The following is a 26,968-nucleotide window of genomic DNA, read 5'->3' as shown; positions in this document are numbered from 1 at the left end:
CAATGAGAACTTCAGAGAGTGGGCTACATAGGACATCTTCTAGAAAAAGGCATTGATTCCAAACAACAGACAAATGAGTTAGAAATAGAGGGTGGAAAGGGTACAGGAAAGGAAACCTGAGTCTTCCCTCAATAAATAAAAAGACCTATAAAAACTCAAGGAAAAATATAGGCCACAAACAAAATGCAAGAAAGACATAGTCCCAATGTGCCATGATTATCAGTGACAGGTGGAATTTAACAGAATGAACCCAGTTGTAAATGACATTAGAAATTTTCTCCTTCAAGCATTTCTATAGTTGCAATATTAGAACCATAGGAAGGATGTGTAATCATAGCACTCTACTTGCTCTGCCAAAGGCAGTATTTATATTAACCTTCAAATTCAACCTATGGACAAAGCTTAGGAAATACTTACTGCCAGCTAGAGAACATTATCAACACCTCAACACTGCAAAAGTAAAGACAACACAGGGAAAAGTTTAAAGACAAGGGGAAAAGAGAGGCAGATGAAAGGGTAGTGGTGCTTAGGATCCTCATCCCACAAAATGTGGCACTTAAGAGGTAGAAAGTAGATGGAACAAGGTATAGAGATTTGTGAATATTAAATGTTAAATTGCAAAGGTAGTTTACAGAGGAATTCATACAGCGACAGAACTAAGTTATGCCTGCCTCTGTGTACATATGTGGGCTCCCTTGATCACAGCAGTGTCAGTAGATAAAACTCACAACAGATACATCCAAGATACCTGAGTAAATGTGTTATTGGTTATAGAAGTAATAACCACTAAAAGAATTAAGAGGAACCATCAAAACTGCATTGCCTCTGGAAAACAAGACTCTTGTTTTTCGTTATTAGTGTTTCTCTACCATCTGACTTTTTTAAACCATGTTCATGAATCCCTTCGAGGTTTGTGTAGAAGTTAGCAAACTTTTTCTGTAAATAACCAGATGGTACATATTTTAGGCATTGTGAGCCATATGGGTCTCCAGCAAATGCACAACTCTGCCCCTGTCTGTCCCAACAGATATCTGTAAATCAGCAACTGTGACTGTGTGTCAATAAAACTTTATTTACACAAATAGGTGGCAAGCCCAATATGGCCTGCAGGCTGTATTTTGCAGACCCTTGATCTAGTTAGCTCAATGTCTCCCAAACTATGAGCTACAAGATGCTCTAATATATTTAAGGATAATCCTCCACAAAGTGGGAGAGGGTCCGTGTTCACAGAGCTTAGAAACTGCTGGCTTAAAGGAAATGATTTTCTAATGTGCTTATGAGTCTGAACACCCAACACAGAGGCACAGTCTGTAGTTCAGACCAGGTTTCCAGTTTTCCTGAAGACACTGGAAAAGCATCAGAGTATTCCTTTTTGGGGGGAAGCTGAACGGGGGAGGAGTATGAGAGCTTTTTTTGAAAAAACTTTTTATTTTGTATGGGTGTATAGCTGATTAACAAACAATGTTGTGATGGTTTCCAGAGAATAGTGAAGGGACTCAGCCAGACATATCCATGTATCCATTCTCCCCCAAACCCCCCTCCCATCCAGGCTGCCACATAATGTTGAACAGAATTCCATGTGCTATACAGTAGGTCCTTGCTGGTTATAATGCCACTTGAAGCAACATGATGGACCTAGAGATGATGATACTATGTGAAATAGGTGAGAAAGACAATTACCATATGACATCACTTATATGTGAAATCTAAACTATGACACAAATGAACTTATTTATAAGACAGAGACAGACTCACAGACATAGAAAACAAGCTTATGGTTACCAAAGGGGAAAGAGGAGGGGGATAAGTTAGGAGTATGGGATTAACACATACACCTACTATATATAAAATAAATAACAAGGTCCTACTATATAGCTCAAGGAAGTATGTTCAATACCTTGTAATAACCTATAATGGAAAATAATCTGGAAAAGAATATGCATATGGCTGAATCATTTTGCTGTGCACTAGAAACACAATATTGTAAATCAACTATACTGCAATTAAAAATAAAGACAACTGCAATTTGCTGTGACAGAACAAATTGAAAAAGTTATTTATTACATTTAAAAAATAAAGATAATAAAGCAGACAATACAAAGAGACAATTTTAGCAAAGGCAGTACATTTGCTGCTCAGTGTCCTTCCAACAGTAACAAAGGAATCAGCCAAAATCATAATTAAATGACCAATAAAAAAATTTAATGACTTTTAGCAAAATCTGAGCTTGCAACTATGCCCAGGTATAAAACATCTTGGATTCTTGAATAAAAACAAAAATAAAGGAACATTTTTAGATGGAGAGATGGTAAAATAAATTATTTATTTATGGAAATGTTGTTAGAAAATTATGAGGACAAGGTAAAAAGGCAGTGTTGAAAGAGTGACTTTTAATTAGCAACCAAACTATTCCCTCTTTGATATTTCTAGCAATATGAAAGATAAATTTAAAATTTGAAAAACACATGTAATTAGCTTTAGATTAATTAAGCAGTATCAGAGACACCACTCAGTCAGGACTTTGGGTATGTTTTATCTCCAAAGACTGAAATTCATGAAGAAATGTTGCCAGTTCATTGACTGAGAAAATTGGACTCATGGTGAAGATACTTTTGAATCTTTTACGTCTGCAAAGAAGGATTTCAGCTAGATATGAAAACAAAAGGTTTCTATCATGATGTTTCTATCATGACAGAGTATTCTTGCTAAGTTGGGTCAAAAATCAAGACTTAACTAGATTTTTGTAGTAAGAGACTGGTATTTCTCTTAGTACTTCATTCTACTGTATGATAATAATTTTCAGCTGGCTTTCCAAAGCACAGCCTACAAAAACCATCATGGATATTGTTAAAATTGTTCGGTATAGGCATATAAATGCTATAAATTACCAACAGTTTAAAGAACTGCTGAAACAAATACATGACAATCTAATGATTATGTATTCTCTGCCAGTGATCTTCGATTGAGTCATGGAAGAGTTTTACAAAAGATTTGCTGTATAATTAAACAGTTCATGATTTTCTGTAAATAAATAATAAAGATTAAAAAACTGCAGCATGATATATTTTCTCATAGATATCACACTGCATATGAACAAACTAAGTTTAAAGGTCCATGGAGAGGAAAAGATTATTTATGACCTACCTAGAAAGTGTGAGAATATTTATCAAAACTGATACTTTTCATAAGTGAAAAATAATGGTGATACATTTTCATAACCTGGATTGATATGCAGATGATTTGACTGAAACCAAAAGCATTACATAAATTGCCTCCAACATACAAGAAAATTTGAACAATACTTTATTGACATGGATAAATAAATATAGTGTTGTTTTCAATTTTTACAATATTCCTTTGATTTTGATGTTAGTAATTCTGAGTTGGCATGAGAGTTAACAAATTCACATAATTTGACTAGACTTTAAAACTGACAAGTTTCTGTTTCAAAAAAATCAGTTCTTCTAAAAAGATAAACCAGTTTTGTCAATTTGAATGGCATATATTAAAAGAAAAGTATTTTTGACAGTAGATTCAGTTATTGGAAAACTTACATATGTTTGAAACTTGGTTACACAAATCTACTTTTTCAACTATAAATTTTAATAAATCTAAACACAGAGCCAAGTATTTCAGATGAAGATATAGTATCTGAACTTAATTATGCTATAGTATTAACATATACATCATATTTCAAGAATTAGGATAAAATAGAGAAGTCTCATTAATATTTTTATATTGTTTATAAGTAGAAATGACAACTTTTTGGGATGACTGGGTTAAAGAAAATATATTATTGAAGTCTTTCACCTGTTTCTTTTTAATTTTTTCAGTGTTACTATCAGAAATTTTAAAATTATATACATGACTCATTCAATTGAAGAGCTGGAGAATCTGCCTACTCAAAGCAGTCTTTTTTCCAGGAGCATCAATATCATCTGGAAATTTCTTAGAAATGCAAAGTTTGGGACCCAGCTGAAACCTACTAAACAGAATCGGAATTTTATTGAAAGTCCCTAGTTGGGCCAATATGAAATAAGAGGAAATGGATTTAAGCCTTTGTCTAAGACAACCAAAAATAAAGAAAAACATCCCTTGCCCCTGCAAAAAAAAAAAAAAGTGGGGGGTGGGGGTAGGGGAAGAGAAGGAAAGAAAGGAAAATAAGGCACACAAAATATATGATATACAAAGTAATGGTTTTCAGGAGACAACAGGAAGCTAATAAGGTGAGGCTATTCCAGCTTATTGCCTTAAGAGATTTCCTGGCCAAGTCACAGAGAAAGAGAAACCAAGAAAACCCCAGGAGATATTGAGTTGAAGATACAGAACTAAGAGTTTAGGGAGACCAAGGCAGCTAGAGTTGTACTAAAGAGAGGAAAGCTGTACAGACAGAAAACTCCAGATATCTGCAAAAAGTCACTGGGGTATTCAGCTGAGGACTGAATAGTGTTGGGGTGGGGACAAACTATCTGTGGCTGGGGAAAAAACCACCAGAGAGTATTAGAGGTATCCCGGCCCAGGGCTCTCACAGGGCCAAATAGTACCTGTTTCCAAGACAGACAGGAAGACCTCATAAGTCAGGGGCATTAAGTACTCAGGGAGATCTTGCCTCTTTAGTGGGAAATAGTAGCCCAAGACTGAGCACTGTCCACGCACACCTACCAAGCCTCAAAAGTAAGATACGGAAGAATCACTTGTCCCTAGTTACTTTAGCTGTGGTCCCAAAAGAAGCTCAAGAATATTTACAGTTATACAAAAATATCCAGAATCCAAAAAAGATGAAAATAACCAAGTCTGGAATCCAATTTTAAAAAACCCTAGGCATGCAAAGAAGCAATAAAATCCAACACATGAGGGGAAATATCAAACAACTGAAACTGACCCAGAGTTAAGACAGATATTAGAATTACCAGACAAGGATAGAGATTCAAGATTTTAAATAGAGATATGACTATGAATCAAATTCATAGAGATAAAAATTTACGTTGTGTGAGATGAAAAATACACTGGATATGATTAATGGTAGAATAGACATTGCAAAAGAAAAGATTAGTCAATTTGAAGACACAACAATAGAAACATGTAAAATGAAAAAAAGAAAAAGTTAAAAAAAAAATGAACAAAGCATGAATGAGCTGTAGAGACAGTTCAAGCATTCTGATATACATGAAACTTGGGCCCTCATGGCAGAGGAGAGGCAGAAAATTATATTTGAAAAAATAATGATTGAAAATATTCCAAGTCTAAGAAAAACATAAGCCCAAAGAAACAAGGAGCTCAACTAACCCCAAGCCCAAGAAATTTTACTAAGGCACATCATAAATTGCTCAAAACTAGTGATAAAGAAAAAAATCATAAAAGCAATCGGGGGGAAAAGAACACAGCATAGAAGAATAAAGATAAGATGACATCAGATTTTATGTTGAAAACAATGTAAGTGACAAGTCAGTGAAGCAACATCTTTAAAGAAATGAAAGGAAAAAAATTTCAATCTAGAATTTTGTACCCTCAGAAATGTTTTACAAATGACAGCAAATAAGGACTTTATCAGATATATAATGGAAAGAATTCATCAGCAGCAGTCCTGCATAACAAAAATGTTAAAGGAAGGCCTTTTAATCAGAAGGAAAATGATATCAGGTAGAAATATAGATATACATGAAGGAATGAAGAACATTAGAAATAGCAATTACCTAAGTATGACTCTTTTCTTATTATTTAAATCTTTTTATAGAGAAATGATTTCTAAATTAAAAATAATAAAATTATGTGGAGTTAATTACCTATATGAAAGTAAAGTAATACAAGGACCAAGATGGAATTTTACCATTGTAAGTTTCTTTTCTTTTTCTTTTTTTGGCCACACCCTGCCACATTGGGATCTTAGTTTCCCAACTGGGGATCAGACCCACACTTTCTACAATGGAAGTGTGGAGTCTTAACCATTAGACTGCCAGTGAAGTCCCTGTAAAGTTCTTATTATACAGGTAAAGTAGTAATAACATCACTTAAGGGTAGACAATTAGTTCCCAGGTGATGTTAGTGGTAAAGAACTCACCTTCCAATGCAGGAAATGTAAGAGATAAGGGCTCAATCCCTGGGTCAGGAAGATCCCTTAGAGGAGAGCATGGCAACCCACTCTGGTATTCTTGCCTGGAGAATCCCTCAGACAGAGGAGCCCAGTGGGCTACAGTCCACAGAGTCACAAAGAGTTGGACACAACTGAAGCAATTTAGCACAAAGTAGTAATAACATCACTTAAGGGTAGAGGATTAAAGATGTATACTATGGATGCGAGAGTTGGACTGTGAAGAAAGATGAGCACAGAAGAATTGATGCTTTTGAACTGTAGTGTTGGAGAAGACTCTTCAGAGTCTCTTGGACTGCAAGGAGATCCAACCAGTCCATTCTAAAGGAGATCAGCCCTGGGTGTTCTTTGGAAGGAATGATGCTAAAGCTGAAACTCCAGTACTTTGGCCACTTCATGCGAAGAGTTGACTCAATGGAAAAGAGTCTGATGCTGGGAAAGATTGGGGGCAGGAGGAAAAGGGGACGACAGAGGATGAGATGGCTGGATGGCATCACTGACTCGATGGACATGAGTTTGAGTCAACTCCAGGAGATGGTGATGGACAGGGAGGCCTGGAGTGCTGTGATTCATGGGGTCGCAAAGAGTCGGACACAACTGAGCAACTGAACTGAACTGATACACCCTAAAGCAACCACTAATATAACTAAGCAGAGATAGAGCTAATAATCCATCAAAAGAGAGAAAATGGAATCATAAAAAAATTCTCAAATAATCCAAGAGAAAGCAGAAAAACAGGACAACAGAATAAAAGACAGGATAAATGAAAAAAAAAAAAAAAGGAAAATTACATACTCCAAACTAATGATATTAGTAATTACATTAAATGTAAATGGTCTAAGTGTGAAAACACCAATTAAAAGATATTGTCAAACTGGAAAAATAAAAGCAAGATCCAAAATCTATACTACCTACAAGAAATGTACTTTAATATAAAGACACAGATAGGTTTAAAGAAAAAGGATGGAAAAAGATATACCAGGCTAACAGACAAAGATTTCAGAGCAAAAATTATCATCTGCTATAAAGGAAGTCATTTCATAATGAAAAATATCCAGTTCATCAATAGGACATAACAATCCTAACCATCTATTCAACTTAACAACTATGCTTCCAAACATATGAACCAAAAACTGATACAGCTGCAAAAAGAAAGGCCAATTTATAAGAACAGTCACATATTTCAATATTGCTCTCTTGATATTTAATGTGACAAGTAGATAGGAAATCAATAAATGTAGAAAAGATTTGAACAAGAGCCCCAGGTGATCCATTTGCACATTAAGGTTGAGAGGTACTCTCCTACCCTACTCATGACCGTATCCTGTCTTCTACCATAGACAGTCCATATTCAGGTGAACTTACAGCCAGTTTTTCTTTTGGCTTCTTACTGATATCATCATAACTGGTACAGGCATACTTCATTTTATCACACATTGCTTTACTGCACTTGATAGATACTGGGTTCTTTACAAATCAATATCCACATAAGCCGCAACCTTGCATCGATCCTGCCAGGAGATCAAATCAGTCGATCCTAATCCTAATATTCAGGTTGGAAATCAACCCTGAATACTCATTGGAAGGACTGAAGCTGAAGCTCCAATACTTGGGCCACCTTATGCAAACAGCCAACTCATTGGAAAAAGACCCTGGTGCTGGGAAAAATAGAAGGCAAAAGGAGAAGGGGACGATAGAGGATGAGATGGTTGGATGGCATCACCGACTCAATGGATATGAACTGGAGCAAACTCCAGGAGATGCTGAAGGACAGGCAAGCCTGGCGTGCTGCGGTCCATGGGGCCATAAGAGCTGGACATGAGTTAGTGACGGAACACCACCACCCATGAAAGTGTAACCTTGCACTGATCGAGTCTATCGGAGCCAGTTTCCAGTAGCATTTGGTCATTCACGTCTCTGTGCTGCGTTTAGGTAATCCTTGCAATATTTCAAACTTTTTCATAATTATATTTGTTTGATGCCCTGTGATCAGTGATCTCTGAGGTTACTACTATAATTTTCTGAAGTTTCAGATGATGGTTAGCATGTTTTAACAAGAATTTTTTTTTTTCTTTTTTGGCTGTGCCACATGGCATGTGGGATCTCAGGTTCCCTAACCAAGGATTGAACCCGTGCCCTCTCAAGTGAATGTGCAGAGTCTCAACCACTGGACTACCAGGGAAGTATTTTTTAATTAAGACATGTACTTATTTTAGACATAGTGTTATTGCACACCTAATAGACTACATTATATTGTAAACAAAACTTTTATATGGATGGGAAACCAAAAAATTCATGTGACTCGCTTTATTGCAATACACGTTTTATGGCACAGGTCTGGAATCAAATCCAAAATATCTCCAAGGAATCCTTGAATACTTTTGTCTGGCTTTTGCCTCAGAGGTTAAAGCATCTCCCTGGAATGCTGGAGACCTGGGTTCGATCCCTGGGTCGGGAAGATCCCCTGGAGAAGGGAATGGCAACCCACTCCAGTACTCTTACCCGGAGAATCCCATGGAGGGAGGAGCCTGGTAGGCTACAGTCCATAGGGTCGCAAAGAGTCAAACATGACTGAGCGACTTCACACACTTCACACACTTCCAGGCTAACCAGGAGTTAGAGAAGAAAGTATTCTTAGGAAAGTTAATCTTTTAAAAAAATCAATCACAGAATTTAGAGATGGTAGAGTCCAAAGAATCTGGATTTACCCGTATTACAGACCTAGAAAGAACACCAGCTCCCCACTTACGTTTAAATTTCTTGAGACTTCAGGTACTCATCTATGGGACTATGTAAGAGCTATTGTAAAGTACAGACAATGCCTAGTACACAGCCTACACCAGAATGCATACTCAACAAACATTAATTCCTTTTCCACAGTCAATAAACATTCCATGTATAGAGATTACCTTTCTAGTGCAAATGCTTGGAAATCTTAATCAAAGGATGGGAAAAGGCAAGATCTTCAATGGCAAAACATGCCAATATCTTTATTCTAATCACCAAAAATCCTGACACACCACTGAATTCAGCCACTACGTTCACTTCTCACCCTCGATGAAGAGCTTTACTTTATTTATAGTGGTCATTGACATTCTTCTAACAGCTGTTGCCTTCCATCTCATAAGGGATTAAGAAAGAAAGGAAGAAATTGAACAGCTTTAAAACAAACTTTTTAAATTGTGGCAAGTGTATAAAAATGGTGATATTTTAAGTATTTTTTCAAATCCCATTGGAAAATATCACTTGTTATTGACGTAATCACATCAAGAATGAAAAAACAGGGCTAAGAGTCAGAAGACACGGAATGCAGGCCAGACCCTAGAACCTGCTTCCTTTATGATCTTGAGTAGAACATTTTTCTTCGTGAGCCTAAATTTCCTCCTCTATTAATAGAAAAGAAAAGACGAGCCAAGTTCATCGTAGAGAGTGCAAAAAGAAATTAAATGAGGACTTCTCTGGTGGGCCAGTGATTGAGAATCCACTGCCAAAGCAGGAGATGTGGGTTCAGTCCCTGGCCTGGGAAGAGTTCACATGCCACAGAGCAGCTAAGCCCGTGCGCCACGACTATGGAAGCCTGGTGTCTAGAGTCGGTGCTCTGCAAGAAGAGAAGCCACTGCAGTGAGAAGCCTGTATACCACAACTAGAAAACAGTCCATACAGCAATGAAGACCCAGCACGGCCATAAATAAATAAAATTTAAAAATAAGAAATTAAATGAGATGCATGTGAAACTATAAAAAAATTACTTAAGTACAAGATATTTTCAATGATCGTGGTCATTGGTTCTATTAATATGAAAATCGAGACATAACTGGGGTGTAAAAACTTCCAAATATCAAGCCACTCCTCTTCTCCTTTTTAGATGTATTTGCTCAAAATTTTCCCAAATTACCACTGAAGAGATTTCTCTGTAAGTAAAGGGAAATGCAGTAACAAGAAAAAAATTTGAGTAACTTTTCTGACTATATTACATAAAGTCCAAGAAATTAATAAGTTTTGGCTTAACACTGGGCCAAACTTCCCTCCAAAACCCTGTTAGAAAGTTAAGAAACAGTGGTAACATTATACCTCAGTAAATCTATAGAAAGTAAAGAAAAAGAAAGAAAGAAAGGACAGAATAAAAGGGGAGGGAGGGAAGGAGGAAGAAATAAGAAAGAAAACAGTGGGAATGGCGATTGGAAGATATACACATTAAAACAGCAGCAATACAGAAACAGTCTTGTCATTGTAAGTTAGACACAGATCTGGGACAGTCAACATCTTCAGCAAAAAGCAGACAAATACTTGAATCCTGTTCTCCAAACCACCATGGACTTGCATGCTAAGAGTGTGTGTGTGCTAAGCTGCTTTAGTTGTGACCTATGCAACCCCATGGACTGTAGCCCGCCAGGCTCCTCTGTCCATGGGATTCTCCAGGCAAGAATACTGGAGTGGGTAGCCATGCCCTCCCCCAAGGGGATCTTCCCTACTCAGGGATCGAACCCACGTCCTTTAAGTCTCCTGCATTAGCAGAAGGGTTCTTTACCACTAGCACCACTTGGGAAGCCTGACAATATGGCAATATGACATTAGTACCATTTATTTATTGGCTCAGTGCTCTAAAAGGTCTGTGTACCTTGGAGTCAGAAGCCCTAGGTTTAAATCTCAATCCTGTCACCCACTACATAAGTGATTCTGCCCAGTTCTCCACCGCTGTGAGCTTCAATACTGCTCTTCTGTGAAATGGGAATAACACTACCTACTTCAGGTGGTGGTTGTGATTCAGTGGCATTAGTGATGTGAATGTGTTCTCCACATAAAAGCACTCATATAAGTATAAGCTTGAAATCTAAATTTAAATGATGATTATTCATGAGAAGTCATATTCATAGCACTTTAATGGTAACATTCAATATTCACTGAAGAAGGCATCACTCTTAGCAAGAGCTGTTTGTCCTACCAGATGATGAATGATACTTTCGAGAATAATGGTAATAATAGTAGGAAACCCATCTGGAGAATAGTTCTCTCAAGAATTCATTTGTTAAATTGTCTCTATTGATACAGAAGCTTAAAAAATATTAAATCCATAGGTATCCTTGTATTCACCTAAACTGAGTGACGGTAACTAATTTGTAAGCCTAAACACAATGGGGGCAACTCCTCCACAGCTCATCAACTGTCCCCAGTTCTCCCTGGAATCGAAAACAACGAGGAAAGCACTGGGAAGTGGGACAGCAGATAAAGCAGAAAAGCCATTCTGGATTCTGGGGTTAACTCTCAGCAAGCCGTGTGGAGCTGGCAACCAATGAGAACAAAAAGCATGGAGGAGGAAAAGGTTGGGGTGATGACTATGCTAACACAGCGGCTCAATCTGGTAAAGAGTTTGCCTGCAATGCGGGAGATCCAGGTTCAATCCCTGGGTCGGGAAGATCCCCTGGAGAAGGAAATGGCAACCCACCTCAGTATTCTTGCCTGGAAAATCCCATGGACAGAGGAGCCTGGCGAGCTCCAGTCCTTGGGGTCACAAAGAGTCAGACACAACCAAGTGACTAACACTATGCAAACACAGCGCTTAACTTTGTGAAGGGGACTTTTAGCTGACATGGGAAGGGATGGAGTAGGAAATGGAAGGAATGGGCCAGCAAAGAGTTGGCCCTCTTCATCCACGGGCTCTGCATCAGGGAATTCAACCTACTGCAGATCCGCATATGCAGGATCTCATGGATTTCATGTATGTGGAGCAAAAAATGTATGAAGTGAAGTGAAGTGAAGTCGCTCAGTCGCGTCCGACTCTTTGTGACCCCATAGACTGTAGCCTACCAGGCTCCTCTGTCCATGGGATTTTCCAGGCAATAGTATTGGAGTGGATTGCCATTTCCTTCTCCAGGGGATCTTCCCAACCCAGGGCTCGAACCCGGGTCTCCCACATTGTAGACAGATGCTTTACCGTCTGAGCCACCAGGGAAGTCTTGTGGGCCTGTAAATGTTAGCTTCCCAGGTGGCGCTAGTGGTAAAGAACCCGCCTGCAATGCAGGAGATTTAAGAGACACCGGCTCAATCCCTGGGTTGGGAAGATCCCCTGGAGAAGGGCATGGCAACCCACTCCAGTATTCTTGCCTGGAGAATCCCGTGGAGTGAGGAGCCTGGCGGGCCACAGTCCATAGGGCTGCACAGAGTCAGACATGACTGAAGTGACTTAGCATGCACGCACAGATATTAGCAGCTCTACCATCCGATAGAGGATGCTACTACTTGTAGCTAGAACTAGTGTCTGTGCTCAAAATGAAAGTGAAAAGTTTTCTACAATAAATTTGCAGTTTCCTTTAAGTTCCCCCCCCCCCGGCCCGAAGCCTAGACATTAGGGATGGAACTAATTTGTTCATGGAAAAAAAATAATAAAGTGCTTTCACTGCCTGCTGTAACTGACTTGTGCTTTCTTCCAACCCTGGGAGAACCAAGTATAGGGGAAAAAAAAAATGTGAAGAAAGCTTTAAGTTTTTTTAAAAAGTGATGAAGTTTTTTAAAAAAAACACACAGATGTTAGGTTTATATAAATAATCAAGTGAAACATTTTTCTACTGTGTAATTTTCCTGTCATGCATATAATATGCTTTTCTTTTTCCTGGAAATTCAGTGTCAGAACTTTATGATGATGACTGTTTTTCAACAGATAATTGGATAATTCTGGAGTCAGAATAAGAATATAAACATATATATATGCAAATATATATCTACATATTATACACATGTATCTTATTTAAAAGTCTTACATCATATTCATTATGAGGAATGGGGAGGAAATAGTCTAACACTACTTGAAGTAAGTTCTCTCTATATTTGGGTTCACAGTCTTTCAATTTTTCTAGGAATGTAGTGCATAGGAACATGTTATGGGGGAGATCAGAGTACACTCCGGGTGTATTAGCCTTATTCTTAGAGCTTTTGGACTTACAATCCAATAGACTAAAAATACAGCTTTTCACAAAAAAAGCCTGTTTCCCTTCAAGTTTTCAAGCATGGAATTTCCTCCTCACAGCATACAATACAGGAACAGAGGACTACCTTTCTACTTACCCAGCTATCAAGGGCCACGTCTGCAACAGGACACACAGACACAGCCCTGGAGCAGATCATCCTTGTCAGAGTTTCTTCTTAAGCCCCAGGGTGATTCATCCTGAGAAGGCTGCCCTGGGTCCACACAGACTCCCTCTGAGAGAAAGCACACCCAACTTTCCTTTCAAGCCTCTACTTTTCTCCAAAAATAGTAGGTTCTGCCAACCTGCCTAGTCTGTATTCTTAAATCACAAACGGGCTTTTATCAGAAATACCAACGTTTGATCCTTGAAAGGCATTCAAGATAAGAGCAGTGTAGCCTACACCACGCTGGATATGAAGATGAGACTTCTGAGAGCGGCTGCAGGCACACAGATCGCCTCCAACAGATGGGGAAGTCCCTCTTCCCTCCAACAGGCCTGAAATAGAACCTCTTTCCTCTCCCAGAAACCACTGAAAACAGCAAGGCAGACACTAGAGGTTGTTGGCTGTGACACACAGCACCAGGAAAAGAGGTTGCTCGCTGTGGAGGACAGTCCCTCCCAAGTGACAATAAGCCTGGCAGCTAGTTGCTGCAGAGCTTGGCAGAGGGATAAGAAAGCCTCTTTAGAAACACAGTTGGCAAAACACTGAGTATAAAGGACACTGAGAAAATGCGTAATTACAGACTCAGAGTCACTGTCTGGACTACATCCCCACCATACATCCCTTAGAGGACAGCAGGGGTCGTCTGCACCCCACCGGACATCCTGTAGGCACACCACTCTCCAGGCTTCCTTCTTCCTTCATTGCATGCGATGGTGCAGATGGGCACAGAAAGAAAAGCCAACCTACAAGACACTAACATGGCTGTCTCCTTGATTAAATAAAGTTGATGGCTTGGGATCCGAGTTCACACCCAGACTCTACTACTCACTGTCTTGCCTCATTCAGGGTACTTAGCCTGTGAAGGCTTCAGCTCAGAGATGGTGCTGATGAAAAGCTGCACTGCATTTCAAGCCTCAGCAAAGAGCCTGATACACAGTCCCAGCCAATCTTCCATGCTGCTGTGATCAACAGCATCACCGCCCCCACCAGTGCATCCTGTGTGCCCCCTTACACCCGGAGTGTACTCACATCCCTCCCACAACATGTTCCTGTGCTTCTGTGCTGGCAGACCCATCTCCGATTGTAAGCCCCACGAGGTCAGGACTGACTATTGTCTCAACACCAAGCCCACACACACACATGCACACACACATGCAGTTAACAGATACTTGCTGACCAAATCAGTGAATGAACAGTCCACTTGATGCTTTCACATCTCATTTCTACATAATCCCAATTTAAAAAGCCTTTCCCCAGATGTTAATATAGATGGATAACTACATTAAGTGAACTGAACCTGGTAACCACATTGAGATGCCGCTGGATACCAATTAAAGAGCATGGCTGAAACAAAGATCCTTTGCTCTGGGTGAGTCTGTAGGAATGTAAGCTCCTATCCCAATGCTTTAAGCAGGCTCCCCTGTCTACCAGGACAAGAAAACTGGGCTCCTTTTTAATTGTGAAGATTTATAAGCAAACTCCATTTTGGCATAGAGAAGCATTCTTTCCCTTTGTTTTGCAGAATTTAAAAGTGGACAGCAAGATGCGAGGGCTCCAGAATTCATGGGGATCACCACTGAGCAGGAGCTGAACCCCAGAAACTCCTCCTGCAGCCCTGTTTCAAGGCATCTTCTTCCACCGCCTCCCAACAGCCAGCCTGCTCCATCCTGACCCTGAAGATGCCTCTTTGTGACTGAAGCTTTGGAGAGAAAAATAAAGAGTCCCAAATTGGGGTGAATCTGTGAAGGATCTCCCCGGACCTCCTCTTCAGTGTATTTTCACAGATGCAGGATCACAGCTAGGAAGTACCCAACATGACCCTCTGGAACAGCACAGACTCAAGATGACCAATTTTTCAGGATTTACAGAAACAGACTGGCCACCCAGCACAAACTCAACTTCCTTTAAAGGTCTTTCAAAAGTATAATTTGAAGAGAGGGAAAAAAAGCAAACATTAATTCTGTTCTGTGTATGTACAATGTCCATTTGCAAGGAAAAAGTTATCAAAACACAAGTTCATATTTCAGTGACTTCCAAGGTGCTGCCATGTGAAAGGGAAGCCAAAATAAATCTCAAAACCTTTTGCCCAAAGTTCAAGTCTTTCAAATGCCCTGACCGGACCAGTTTCAAGACTGGTGTTTCCAAGGTCCAATTCCAAGAATCATTTTAGTTACAAGCCTCAAAATAAAAACTGTAATAGTGCATATAACATATGTCATGATTATACCCAATGCAAGTGACAGTCAAACAGGACTGGCTGATGATAAAAGCAGCAGGGCCTGCGAAGTGTGGGTTAAAACTAACAAATGAGAAACAATCCATTTCTCAGGAAGCACCATCACAGAAGAGGAGGAAGGATTAGTTGAAAGAGGCTAAGAGAGTAAACGTCAACAGTGCTAGATTTATTGCGGTCATCTCGTAACATACACAAATATTGAATTGTTATGTTGTACACCTGAAGCTGGTATGTCAACTACATCTCAACAAATAAAAATCAAGAAGGTTAAAAAAAAAAAAAAGGGTGGGGAGCACAGGAAGCGAGAAGGAAAAAGCAGGACAGAAACAAAGCCATGCCCTGGGAGGCCTGGGAAAGTGTACACACAGAGGGGCCGAAACAGGGCCGCAGGATGAGCCAAGGATCGGCCATCAGCCAGAGGAGGAAAAGTCAGCAGAAGTAAGCAGCGAGGATGGGGGAGAACTCACCCCGTGTCAAAGGGCAGGCTGGACAGTGGAGGAGCAATTAAACACCAATGGCAGACGGAGATAAGGGCATTCCAGGCAACGCGTCCCTGAGACACCAGAAACCAGTGGCTGTGGGAGGTGGCTGGGTGACCGCCACAGACCAGGAGAAGGAGGGCAGCTCATCAGAGGAAAAAAAGGTCTCACAAGGAGGAGGAGGCAGCCAAAGCTTGGGGTGTGGGGGGCTGTTAGGAGGCATATGGGAGCAAAACTGTCCGCACAAGGAACTCACTGGGGTGGGGTGGTCTTGAGTCAAAAAGTGGCCCCTCATGGCTGCACCCCCAAAGCTCATCACCTTCTTCCTCCTACAGGGAAGCGGCTATTGCATCCAGAGCACTGAACGGGGATGAAACACTCTGAGATGTAGTTAACGTGAAATCATCTTCTGAAAGGAGCTGGGCTAGCTGAAGAAGAATAACACGTCCACTGGCCATGGTGGGCCTCTGTGTGTGTGTGCAGGCACGCACGTTGTGTGCTGGTTCATGACAGGTAGGAGGGATGCCCATGTTATAAAGCTTGACGGACCTAGAGGTGATCATACTAAGTGAAGTCAGAAAGAGAAAGACTAATACCATATGATATGATTCATATGTGGAATCAAAAAAAAAGATACAAATGTACTTATATATAAAACAGAAATAGACATACAGATAAAGAAGACAAACTTATGGTTACCAAAAGTGGAAAGGGGGGCAGATAAATTAGGAGTTTAGGATTGGCAGATACACACCACTATATTTAAAACAGATATCCAGCAAGGGCCTACTGTTACAGTACAGGGAACTCCACTCAATATCTTATAACTGCTAATGGAAAAGAAACTGAAAAACAATAGATTTATATACGTGTGTGTATAACTGAATCACTTGCACCTGTTGCACCTGCAACTAACACAACATTGTAAGTCTACAATTCAATTAAAAAATAAAGGAACAAAAGAGAAGTTGGCAACTGCCCTCAAGAGCCAAGACTTGAAAACAGAACATGGTAAGTGGGCCTTTATAATGTGCAGAGAAGTGTAATAAGGAAAAGAATTATTCCAGAGAAAGAACCCAGTGAGGACCATGCAGACAAAAGACACACAATGAAGCCTCCAGAAGGTGAGGACTTGTCCTCTAGTTTCAAACAAGCTGATCCTTTTCAAGACTTGATCAGCAAGGGCACAGATCTTTGAGGCAGGATCTTATCATTCTAATCCTAGCCCAGGCAAGGTTCTCAAAGGCAGAGCCAGTTTCCTCTTTTGTAAAATACACCCCACACCCTTGAGGCCTCCCCCTTCCTGCCACACCAGGTCATCAGCTCAGAGAACCAAACACAGTTCTTGAGGGTCTTAAAATGAAATGGCAGCAAAAACAATTGAAAGCAGAGGTGCTGTCAAAAATCTAAGATTCCTGTGCAAAGGAGAAGATGTGTGGGTATGTCAATGGAGCCCTGAAGGAGAGTAAAGGGCTTAGAACTGTAGGTCTAACTTGGCAATTAATGGGTCGCTGGGAGAGTTGAAGCCACAGTGGGTGCCGGCACAAAGATGAGCATCAGAATCAGAGGGTTTTATTCACGAGGAGGGCATGGCAACCCACTCTAGTATTCTTGCCTGGAGAACCCCATGGACAGAGGAGCCTGGTGGGCTATGGTCCACAGGGTCACAGAATTAGAGATGACTGAAGCTGACTTAGCACACAGACACAAGTGACCAGAGTTTATTTTATAACCTCTCCTAGAACAAAGGGACTGAAGCTGACTCAATTCCTATAAAGCACTGGATTTATGCTTGTAGCTGCTAGAGGTCATTTGTTCACCTCCATTCACAGGAATTAGGAGGCAAGAGGCTTTTGAGTGGGCTTCCTTGGTTGCTCAGTTGGTAAAGAATCTGCCTGCCTACAATGCAGGCAACCCTGGTGTGATCCTGGGTCGGGAAGATCTCCTGGAGAAGGGATAGGCTACCCACTCCAGTATTCTTGGGCTTCCCTGGTGGCTCAGACAGTAAAGAATCTTTCTGCAATGCCGGGGACCTGGTTTCGATCCCTGGGTTGGGAAGATCCCCTGGAGGAGGGCATGGCAACCCACTCCAGTATCCTTGCCTGGAGAATCCCTAGGGACAGAGGAGACTGGTGGGCTACAGTCCACAGGATTGCAAAGAGTCAGACACAAATGAGCAACTAAGCACAGCATGTGCTTTTGAGTGCTGGGCAGCGGTCAGGGAACTGGGGGGCTGCAGTAGAGACAGGTGTGTCTACAGGCACATGCAAAGCCTTCTCTTGTTGGGATATGAACGCAACATTTGATCAACCTTATCAAGCCTCTCCCATCTTCCTGGCCACAGACCCTCCTCCTCAGCTTTATTTGAGCAGACATGGTGACAACACCAATGGGATTACACAGAAAGCTCTCTGAAGAGGCACCTTCACACACACACACATAAATGCTGCCTCTATTACAGCCCTCACATCGTACTTGTTTCTGTCTGTCATTTCTGACCTGGGAGTCCACCCACAGCTATGCCCAAGCCCTTTTTCATCTTCAGGTTCTCCAGGCCTGCTTGCATGTAAACGCTCAACCTAAGATGCACTGAAGTAAACCAAAGAGCTAAGTCATCTTGGGTAAGTAACAACTTCTTGGAAACTCCAGTTTTCTCAAAGATAAGATAAGGGGTGTGGGCAAAGCACAGACTCGCTCTAACAAAGGCAAAATACCCTAAATCTTCAGAAAGCAAAAGCGCACAGTCAGGACATACATTGTAACTTTTATACATTTCATGCAACAGAAGAATATATATGATTAACCTTGATAAATATGGCAACTTAAAAATAAAACCCACTTAGTTTTATCATGAGACCTGTTTCTTTGTTAGTCACCGAAATACAAAAGCAGCCAAGGTTTTCAGGAGGGAAAATCTACATACATGGTGGTCATCCTCAAAAAAAAAAAAAAAAAAAAGGTATGGGGAGGGGGGAATGTTAATTCTGACATTTCCTTTTCTCCCCTGAGACCCTCTATCTGGAATAACATTGACATAACAGAAACAAACAAGACTCTTTACAATGGCTACAGTTTAACAAAGGCGTCTATGGATTTTTACCTTCCTGGGTTTCTGCACAAAAGAAGCAAATGTAAGCACAGTTGCCCAGCAGCTGGCAAGTTCTCTCCCATACACGAAGAAGTTGTGGAGCAGCTGGGGAATGCAAGATGCTTTTGAACAAGCTGCTATGTGATCCAAAATAAGGCTGCCTGTTCATCTTCCCCACAATGGAAGCGACAGCCCAGCGCAGGTCTGGCGCATGCCCCGCAGCTGCTTCTTTCTTCCGCCCTGGAAACTCAACAAGTAGCTACAAATGAAGCGAGATGCACAAAAGGGGAGAAACCTCGCTGCTAACCCTTTGCATGCCGTTCCCTGGTTATAGACACGCAGCTCATTCACACCCAAATGGAAAAATCTATGTATGGCTTTCAAGGGCAATCCCACCCTGGACTCCACTCCATGCCCTTCTTGGTAACAACTTTCACCATTGGGTGGCATTTAATGATGTTATACAGTCTCCAGTCCTTCACCCAGGATGATTATTTAAAAGATAAATGCAAAAATCAAGAACTAGAAAGCAGCAATGTTCAGGAGGCTTTCATCAACAACTTGACATAATACACTTAAAAATAACTTTCTCCACTTGCATTGGCTAAATCAAAAATCTTCCAAGTTTTGGGGTTTTTTTTTAACATATGAACATCCAGTTATTCTGGATGTTCACTCATTGTGTAGCTTAACTAGATGTAACCAGATCCCTCTCTGCCACCTTCCAAATGTTAGTTTGGCAATTTGGGCATCATACACAGTTGACCATATTTGAGCAAACAGTTTTAAAATGTTTAAAACTCTCCTCTCTCCCTGATCAATTTTGTGGCTCATCTTTAAACAGACTCCAGAAAATGTTCTGTTTTCCAAGCATATTCCAGAAAGTATTCTATTTTCCCACTTGCCAGGATCAGGCCAGCACAATTTTCAGACATAGAAATTTTCTTTAGCGTTGCCAGTGGCTAGTGAAGGCACAAAGAGAAGACCTGCTTCCTTTTCTCCAGCTTGTTTGGTGGTTTTGAGGGCTTTTTTTTTTTTAAGTCCTGTCCTCTTGGCCACAGGACACTGGCTTTGAATTTAAAAAGAAAGAGGAATAGCTGGAAGGTTGGCCACAAAATTACACAGCGGTAACAGGAGGAGGAAAACCGGGCGGTTCCAGAGCTCCTTGTAAATTCCTTGGGCGACTAGACAAAGTTTTCCATCATTACCACCCCCACCCCCAACACAGACAGACACATAGCACTTGCTGACAAGAATAGCTAAGTGCATTACCTTGCTGTATGAATGAAGAAGATCAAGTTAACTCTCAACTATTGTACCTCTCCACACAAGGGAAGAGAAGATTCTGTTCTCAAACCTCCTCATTATTAGTTAGTTAACACTTGTTGAGCGGCTACTATGTGTTAGGATCTGTGCTATTAAGTGCCTTATATGAATGATCACATTTAACCCTTGCAGCTTGAAACCAGGCAATGCTATGATTGTGGTGGTGTTTAGTTGCTAAGTAGTGCCGGACTCTTTAGACTGTGGCCCTCGAGGCTCCTCTGCTCATGGGATTTCCCAGCCAAGAATACTGGAGTGGGTTGCTATTTCCTTCTCCAGGAGATCTTCCAAACCCATGTCTCCTGCTTGGCAGGTGGATTCTCCACCCTTGGGCCACCTGGGAAGCCCCAGCATTACACACCTATATACGGTGGAGGCACCAGAGGTAGCTGGCCCTTAATCATCATGCCTTGAGGTCTGCACAACTAGCAGTGCCCTAGGATATTCTGAGTCAGGAATGTCATTCCAGGGTTTCAAACAACATTTTTCTCTGAGACAACACACTTTCAGTACACTCAAGACAACACCACCTTCTCATATCATAAACTGGAGTTCAATAAGGCTTAAAGATGTGATGATCTCAGATGCCTAACAGGAATTTTAAAGTCATAACCTACCAGTTATGACTTTAATTAATGAAGGTTGGTGCATTTCCAAGACAGACTTCATTTTAAACACACGTGGCAACAATGTCAGAGCTTAGATGGGGTAGGAAATGCAGCCCTCTTCCTGCAGGAAGGCCAACGGAGCTGTGAGCTTCCTAGATAGAACTCCTGAGCCTAGGCCCACCTGCCTAATGAGACGCCTGCAGAGGCAAACCGCAGCTGTTTCTGCCTCTCCTTGGTGCTGTCAGATGACTCTAAGCAGTTTAGTTGTCTTCATATACCTTAAGCTTTAAGAGTTGGGGGAGTTCCCTGGTAGCCTCATGGTTAGGGTTCTGGCTTTCACTGCCAGAACCCATGGGCCTGGGTTAAATCCCTGGTTGGGGAACTGAGATCCTGCAAGTTGCTCTCGGTGGCCTAAATAAACAAACTTGGTTTAGGGGAGGCCCTGAGCCACGCAAAAGTCAGCCACAGGTGAAGTCAATCTAATCCAAATAACTAACATCATCAAACCGAATCCAGGCTTACAGCTTGTACCACTGACTCTGCAATCACCAATCCACAACGCCTCTGGAGGGGCAGCCTTTGGGATAGGAACTGGGACTAGCAAACGAACGGCGGGACAGACTCTCGGTGTTGGAAACCTCTCTGAGCCCGTTTCCCCAGCTTTACGGCAGAAGTCATCTTTCTGCGGGAGCCTTAAAAGTGAATGGTGACGATCCTTCCTAAGTGGACATAAGAGTCTCAGAAGGCCTTTCCCTACTTCAGAAGGGAGTGGCGGCAGATAAGAAAACTTGAAATCTATCCATAGATTACGGCGGGATACGGTTTCACACCAGAGCGGAGCGCCCCGGGTTTCTCCTGGGCAGCACCTCCTCTGGCGTCCTGCTCTCGGGAAGCGTCTGTCGCACAAGGGAGATGCTGCCCCAGCCATCCCAAGGACAGACTTGTGCCTAAGTCTGGGGTTTGCACGCAGTGACCACAACCTCGGGAGAGGACAGGAGCTCTCCTCTTTCTCCCCGCCGTCCTCTCCACCCGGCGGAACTTCCAATTAAAACAAACCTTCAGGACTGCACCGGAGCTGTAATGCGGACGCCAGAAGCGCTTAACCCCGCACCTGACCCAGATTGCGGCCTGAACTGGAGCCGCCGGGTCGCTCCCTCACAGTAATGCAATTACCGCCTTCTGGAGCTCCCCTCAGGGTACCGGGGGGGCGGCCGCTGTCACCCCGGGACTAAACCCCTCCCTTCCGGGAGCCCGCGCGGAGGGGCGTGGCCCGGCGGGCTGGCAGGGCGCGCGGCGCCGGCACTTCCCACCGCTGGGGCGCGACCCAGGGACCCCGAGGAAGGCGCCGGGGGGCCGCTGCTGCCCTCGCCCTCCGCCCAGGCGGTGAGACTGGGAGGCCGGCAGTGTCGCAGTTCTGGGCACACGCTTGTCCCTCCCCGGGCCGCCCCTTCCCCGCCCCTCCTCCCCGCCTAACGGGCCGCCCCGCTAACTTCCCGAAACTCCGCGGAGGGGAAGCCTGAGCCGGCCGGTGCCGCGGGGCGGCGCGCGCCCGGGCGCGCCGGGGACGGAAGTGGGTGGGAGCGGCGGCCGCGCCGCGCCTTTGTTGTTGCTCCGGGACCCCGCGGGCCCCCGCCCCCGGGAGCGCCCCATCGCGGCGGTCCGGAGATCGGCCTCCGCCAGCAGGACCGCCCCAAGCCCAAGTCTAACTAACCTCACCTCCTGCCCCCAGGGGAGGGCGCGCCGCGGAGCGTCCTACTGTCTGCCCGCCAGAGCTCTGTGCAGCTGATCCCTGCCCTCGGCCACCGTGCGGAGGGACGCTCCTCACCTTCTTTCCGAGCTTCCCCCAGACCTCCCGGGGCACAGCTGCCGCTCCCGGCCCGACAGCCGCTGGGCAGCCCGGACTCTCGACAGCGCCGCGGCCACTCCCTGCCTGCTTTCCCAGAACGAGGACCGGGTCCCCCTCCCGGGATGATTCACAGCTCCTCACCTGGAGCCTCACTCGCGTGCCCTCCCTCCTCCGGCCGGCGCGGCGATCGGGAGCGGGCGCCCTCTGCCGGGCCACCGGCCAGAGCTTCCCCGGGCTGGAGCGGGTCGGGAACATGGAGCCCGGCCGAGCGCAGGGACTCCCGCGCCTCCCACCGCGGCCACCCACGAGAGTAGGGGCCAGCGCGCCGGGACTGTCCTGGGCCGTTATGCGCGAGCTGGGCCCGACCCCGGCCCAAGAAGACCAGGGCTGTCCCTGTGCCACTGCGCGCCCCACTCGCGGGCCGGCCGGTCCAGCCCTGCTCCCCGGAGGCGTCCTCAGGAACCCACCATTAACCGCGTGCGCAAGACGAGTTTTAAAAAGCCCTGGAAAGTCAGTTTTACTGTGTCAAACAAAGTTTGGGTCTTGATTCTCAGTAGCCCTCTTCTGCCCGAATTAAAAGGGCCGGAGGAGAGGGTAGTGGCTTTATCACACCCCCGAGTCCTAGGACTCGGAAGACGCTTGGGGCAGCTTCAGGGACAGTCGCAGTCCCGGGGGAGCCCAAGGTCGGCCGGCGTGTCGCTCCCCAGCCAGGGGGGAGTGGCTGGCCAATGACTCGCTCTTTCGCCCGAGTAAACACACTTCCAGCAGGTGAGCCTATCCGTCTCCCCCTACCCCAGATACCGGGTACAACTTTAGAGAGGGGCCAAGAGGAGCCGAGAGTACACCCACGCGCGAGGGTCCGCGTCCCCAGCCCAGCGGGTTCACCCGCGCGCCCAGACTTCCCGCACTTACCTAGCCGGCGCGCTCGCCCACCTGCCTGCCAGCCGCCGGCGCAGAGGCCCCGCGGCGACGAGGGTGGCGGGGGCGTGGAACACTGGTCCTCGCGCGAGCTGGCTCTCGGCGAGGGGCTCAAGAGGGTCTGTCCGGAGCTCCGTCGCCACAGCTGCCAGAGCAGACGAGTTGCGAGGAGGGTCAGGGCCCAGCTAGCGCCTCCTTCCCAGAGAGCCGGCGCGCGAGTCCCGGAGCGGCGGGCGGGCGCCGGGTATTAATTGTAGGGCCCCCGGGTGTCGGCCGCCGGGCGCTCTGAGTGGCTCGGACCGCGCGCCAGGCCAGCGGGGCCCGGGCGACCCACCCCCTAGGCGCGCACCCGCGCCTGCCGGGGAACGCGCGCGCGCACACGCGTCCGGCGGCTCCGGGCCCCAGGGCTCGCCTTGCTCCCGGGGCTCCAGACCTGCGGCAGCTCTGAGGCTGGAGGGGCGCCGCTGACCTTAGAGACCGGGAACTGGAGCTCCGAGGGTCCAGTCGATCCAGGGATAAAACCCAGCAAGGTGTGCGAACTTTGTAGTCACGGGCGCTCCGGGCCCGTTGTCAAGGAGACCATCCTGGCCCCTCCAGTCACAACTGTGAAAATCACGTCACCCTCCGACCTGCGGGTCTAGACGGAAGACCTTTCCTTTCTCCGCTCTCCCCTCCCCGCAACCCAAGTGGTTCTCATACTTAACTTTCGCTGATCAGAATCCTCCGCCCACCTCCACCTGAGATTTGTTGAAACACTTGTCGCGAAGCCCCGCCCCACTTTCCGATGCTTTACATCTGCCAGGACGGAGAACTTGGCGTTTCTAACAAGTTCCCAGGTGATGCTGAGGCAGTTGCGAAGATTAAACGAGTTAATAAAGTTCGTGGAGTAGTTGGTAATCTGCAAAGCAGTAGGTAAAATTAGATTTGTGAAATCCACCTTGCTATTCGTCTGTTTCACTAGCTTGCGTTGGCATGTGATTTCCATCCAGCCCCTGCTGCTGTTCCTGTGAGTGTTAAACTCTTTTCTTCTTGAGTAGGAGGAACACCACAACACCAAGTTATGCACAGCAGCCCCCATCAAAAGAATGAAAGGTGAGTGTGTTATCGATAGTTTTCTAGGGCTGCCTAGTAACTACCACAGGCCATGTGGCCTGGACCACAGAAACTAATCTTTTCACAGATCTGGAGGCTGGAAATCCAAGATCAGATGTCAGGAGACTGGTTTCTCCTGAGGGCTCTCTACCTGGTTTGAGGGTAGCGGTCCTCCTGTGCTTGGCGTGGTCTTTTTTCTATCTGTGTCTGTCTGTGTCCTGATCTCCTCTTTTAAAGACACCAGTCATAGTAGATGACAGCCCACCCATGAGACCTCATTTTAAGTAAGTTACCTCTTTATAGACCCTGCCTCTTTCCCTGGTGGCTCAGAGGTTAAAGTGTCTGCCTCCAATGCGGGAGACCCGGGTTCGATCCCTGGGTCGGGAAGATCCAGGCAATGGTAACCCACTCCAGTACTCTTGCCTGGAGAATCCCATGGACGGAGAAGCCTGGTGGGCTACAGTCCATGGGGTCGCAAAGAGTCGGACACGACTAAGTGACTTCACTCCCTGGTTTCCAAACACAGTCACACACTGAAATGCTGGGAGGGCACTTCAGCAGATGAATTTGGCAAGGGGCAGGGGACCACAACTCACTCCATAACAACAGTGAGCTTCACTGCCCCTAACACCCTAGAACAGAGCCTGAGCTTCAGCCTCCCTACCCCCTCCTCATCCCTCTGCCCTCCTCTGGAGCTGATCTGTATGTAGACTCAAGTGCAGAAATTCAAAGCTGGAAGGACTTAAGACCCAATCATGAAATAGCCCTCTTAGCTCAGGGTCCTCAGAAATACAATCAGTACAACACTCCAGTGTGTCAAAGGGATATAGCAGAATCTATGAGCGATTTGGAACCCCCTGCCCACCAGTATTCTTGCCTGGAAAATCCCATGGGTGGAGGAGCCTGATAGGCTGCAGTCCATGGGGTCACTAAGAGTCGGACAAGACTAAGCGACTTCACTTTCACTCTTCACTTTCATGCATTGGAGAAGGACATGGCAACCCACTCCAGTGTTCTTGCCTGGAGAATCCCAGGGACGGAGGAGCCTGGTGGGCTGCTGTCTATGGGGTCACACAGAGTCGGACACGACTGAAGCGACTTAGCAGCAGCAGCAGCAGCCCACCAGACATTTCAGAACCAGCCCTTTACGGCTTGTTAATGACTGAGCCAGAGAAGGCGATGGCACCCCACTCCAGTACTCTTGCCTGGAAAATCCCATGGACAGAGGAGCCTGGTAGGCTGCAGTCCATGGGGTCGCTAAGAGTCGGACACAACTCAGCAAATTCCCTTTCACTTTTCACTTCCGTGCATTGGAGAAGGAAATGGCAACCCACTCCAGTGTTCTTGCCTGGAGAATCCCAGGGACGGGGAGCCTGGTGGGCTGCCGTCTATGGGGTCACACAGAGTCGGACATGACTGAAGTGACTTACCAGCAGTTAGCAATGACTGAGTAGAGAATCACCCTTACCTTCTTCATTCTGCCTTTGTTGGAGCTATGCCCTCTGCTTGGCACCTGTGCCATCTCTGGAAGTCTCCTGAAGGAGGGACTGTGTTGGATAAATACAATAAAGACTCCACTTCTCCAGCTCTCTGGCAGCATTTAAGCTAGGAAAAGCTGGAGGAGCAAAGACAAGGCAGCTTGTGCGAATCCCAGGCTCACCAGACCCAGCTGATCTCTAGCAAATCAGTAATAACCTTGAATCTGGGGCCTTCTCTGAGCCTTATTTCCAATCTTCTGCTGGTTTGATCTTTGCCTGTGGCTTCATCTAACACCAGGCTAGACTGCTCCCTAATCTCCATACACAAGTGGCTATTAAAATCAGTCTGGGCACTCCAAACTGGGCATATCCAGCACTGAACTCCTTTCCCAAAACTGTCTCCGCACCTACATCCTTCTGCCAAGTGGCTAGCACAGATGCCCATCCGAGACGGGACCTGCTTTAAGCCACTGGCCACTGTGTCCTTAATGCCTTACAGAGGGCTCCCTGCTTTTCCATTGCCACCACTATCAGTCCAGTAGGGTCCTTTTTATACTCTCTCCTCTGGGTTTCTGTACTTACCCCCTAACTAGACCTGCTGCCCCAGCCTGCTTCTTGGCCAGCATCATCCACACTTCTCCTTTAGGAATCTTTCAAAACCAGAAAACTCTTTATCCTGTCACTGGG

General features: G+C 44.8%; 1 long non-coding RNA gene across 1 annotated transcript in view; it reads right to left on the bottom strand.

Annotated features, from left to right (window-relative positions):
- Positions 1–23,980, bottom strand: part of LOC120869017 — a 58,845-nt gene extending 34,865 nt beyond the window's left edge. Inside the window, exon 1 of the long non-coding RNA XR_005722397.1 lies at positions 23,706–23,980. This is a non-coding gene — a long non-coding RNA (uncharacterized LOC120869017). The remainder of the gene's footprint in view (positions 1–23,705) is intronic.
- Positions 23,981–26,968: the final 2,988 nt, after the last annotated feature.

Source organism: Oryx dammah, unplaced genomic scaffold, assembly GCF_014754425.2.
Source record: "Oryx dammah isolate SB20612 unplaced genomic scaffold, SCBI_Odam_1.1 HiC_scaffold_10, whole genome shotgun sequence".
Taxonomy (NCBI): Eukaryota; Metazoa; Chordata; class Mammalia; order Artiodactyla; family Bovidae; genus Oryx; species Oryx dammah.
This window is presented reverse-complemented; position numbering and strand designations above follow the sequence as displayed.